Source organism: Nanorana parkeri, unplaced genomic scaffold (genome assembly GCF_000935625.1).
Source record: "Nanorana parkeri isolate BGI_ZX_2015 unplaced genomic scaffold, ASM93562v1 scaffold3239, whole genome shotgun sequence".
In the NCBI taxonomy this organism is placed as follows: domain Eukaryota; kingdom Metazoa; phylum Chordata; class Amphibia; order Anura; family Dicroglossidae; genus Nanorana; species Nanorana parkeri.
Genome location: NW_017309507.1, coordinates 37948 through 41152, shown reverse-complemented (window position 1 = coordinate 41152; position 3205 = coordinate 37948).

Here is a 3205-nt window from a genome sequence, read left to right as displayed (position 1 = left end):
GATAAAAACATTTGCTCGGATACAGAACTCCTGTGAGACCCGTGGTTCCATGTGTGGGGGGCTTATTCTATAAATGTGGTCAGTACAACTGTAGGGAGAGTGACATATCTCAGGCTGGAACTCCATTATGTTCCACACAGAGGCGCCTTGACGCGGCAGTGCGGCTTTATCTGTATCTGCAAATAGATGTTTTAAACCTGAATCTGAAATCCATGAATAAGATGTTTTTATGCTGACTAGGCAGATGGAGTGCCGGGGAATATTTATATTGTTTTGTATTTGGTGCCGGCACGCACTGATGTGTTACTGCACCTATAAGGAGGAAGGGGTTACCGCCAAGGCACGCCTGTTCTCAATGTAAGCTTTGCTGTATACTGTATATGTCCCAGTTTGGGAGCTCAGATAGTTTGGAGTTTGGGACCGCACTTTACAGTGTCAGGATGTGGAAGCGGTTATACGTGTATTTGGGAATGTATGGAACCCAAACCTGTTTCTCTCTCATCCATTGAGGGACATCTGAAACCTTCAGGTTATATTGCCACCTGTAGGAATATTGGACACTATGTCGTCCAGAAGAAGGGACACTGCGTGGCCCCGAAACGTTGGCTGTATGACGCATGTGACAATTTAATATAAAGTGCTTTGCTTCTTGCACACATCATCGAGTGCTGGTGACTTCTATTATGGACTGTATCTGACACGCCGCCATCCGTGTTGTCACTTCAAGTACCAACCTTTCAACAAGTTCTGTACGCTGTATGGAGTGCCGGTGACTTTGTAGTATCGATGACATCGCGCGTGTGCGGCGCTGGGTGATGTCACAGGACTGTTGGCGGCACTTTTTTTTGTTCTTGCCTCGGGCGCAAGAGGAGCTAGCTACGGCTCTGCTAAGCGGTGCTGACTCACCAGGCCGATGAGAGCGCTCCTACTCCCCATATTAAACCTTCAGTCCTCCAATAAGGAGACATAATCAGGTAATCAGCAGCTGCACCCCGATCCCTTTACACATAACATATAAAACTAATTGAAGTAGGAGATGCACATTAAAGCTGATCTCCGGGCAGATATACAAGACACACACTGATGCTCTGTACTCATTATTACATTAAGTTTTATTATTTTTTTTAAATGCAAGCAGAGTAAGTACAAGAATTTGACCTGCCAACAGCCTTGTGGTCCCTGTACAGCAGAGCCCAGACTGGGGGATGGTGAAGAGTCACAAGGTTGCTGACAGGATGGGAGAACAGAGGGAAAGAGAGATGAGCTCATCCATCTGCTGCTTCTCCTTTCACTGTCCATTCACAGGGCCGGGGAGGCACAAGACCTGCAAATGTAACTTAACTATAGCCAAGAAAAATCTCATGTTTTGCCAGACAGGGCCGTACTGTGCGGCATTGCTGTGCAAATCTTGGGACCGGACAAAAAAAACAGTTCCCATATTTATCTACATAGCTCTCTCTCTCTCTTTCCCTCTCTCTTTCTCCTTTCTCTCTCTCTCTTTCCCTTTCCCTCTCCCTTTCCCTCTCTTTCCCTTTCCCTCTCTGTCCCATCTTTTTCAATGTTGGGGTTCCTCAGGAAAGTTACACTGGGCGGACTTGAACCCTCAGCCTCCCGGTATGACTTTGTCTTTAAGGTTTCCTGGGACTCAATTGTGCTGTCAGCGTCAGACAAGTACTTGGGAATAAAGAGTCGCACCGAGTTGTGTATTCACTCTATTCAAAGGTTTATTGTGAAGATAAAAGGTTCTATGTGAAACACAAAGGGGGATGACGGCGGATCATAAACCAATTAAAACCATGCACGTATACACAACTACAAGACTACTCATGATAGTAAGGATCGTGAGACAACCTTGGGGGGGATTTATAAAGTAAACAACAAGAAGACAAAAACAGAGATAAGAGATACAATTTGCAAAGTCAAACATTTTAGAAACATCTCAAACTGGTTTCTGTGGAATATACTGAAAAACACAATTTGGCTTGCTCAGACATTAACTATGTATAACCCAGAAACAGGCCAATGAAATGAATCACCCTAATAATAATAATAATATAGTTTGTGTAATATTATTTTCCACCACTAGAGGGCCTCAGTGTTCTTCTTTAGGGGATTATAATAAAGGGAATAAGGATACAATCTGATACAGTTGTATATAGAAATGGATATCTTGGAGGAGGAGGCCAATTATGTACAATGTATGGAGCTGTTGGGTGACTTATTGTTAAGTCTTCCTTATATTGTAAAGCGCTGCACAAACTTTTGGCGCTATATAAATACTATGTAATAATAATAATAATAAAGCCTGAACTGCTTTATTTTGGAAATTGAAGCACAACCAAAGGCACATTTTTTTTTAGATTTAGATGTTTAGATTTGGATAAGGTAATGGGGGATTAGAACCTTTGTCAGGTTTTATTGCTGTTTATGTTCCCTTCAGGGAGATCCATCCCCTCTAATTGTCCTGATCACCAGTGTTACTGGGAATGAAAGTGAGGGGTACATCCAAAATGTTGAATTGCCACCAGAACAGGAGAGGAGGGGGAATCTTTCCATGGGGACACTTGCTCCTGTGACAGAGGAGACTTTACTCACATTGGAAAGATATCCTCTCACTTCCTGTGGAGCCTACAGGACAGGAACTGAAGTGAGATCACTCCAATAAGACACAGATGGCAAAATTGCGTGAGTCATTATGACAGCTCTGCTCCCGAAAGTCAGCAAAGGGGCGGTGTGAGTTATGTCACATGACTTGTTCTGCCCCTTTGTTGACATTCGGGAGCAGAGCTGTCATAATGAGCCCAATAACATTCGGGAAAAGAAGTAATATCATTGGCAGCTCTGCTCCTGAATGTCAACAAAGGGGCAGAACAAGTCCCGTGACATCATCACTCACCCCGCCCCTTTGTTGACATTTGGAAGCAGAGCTGTCATTTTGCGGCTGGCGTATGTCAGGATCGGTCATGTCTCGGGCATCGGATGTTTTTTCTTTCTGCGAGTCAGCGGCCGTCGTCCATCGTGATTGACATGGATCTATATTGCTGGACGACGTGATTGATGTGTGGACGCTTTTTTTATTTCTAATAAAGGAATTATTCTTGTTTGTTTAATAAAGGATTTTCTTTTTCTGGTTTATTTACAATTTTTCTGTATCAGTACGAGTGTATGAGTACGGGTAACAACTGCCCCTTACTTATTTACTGGG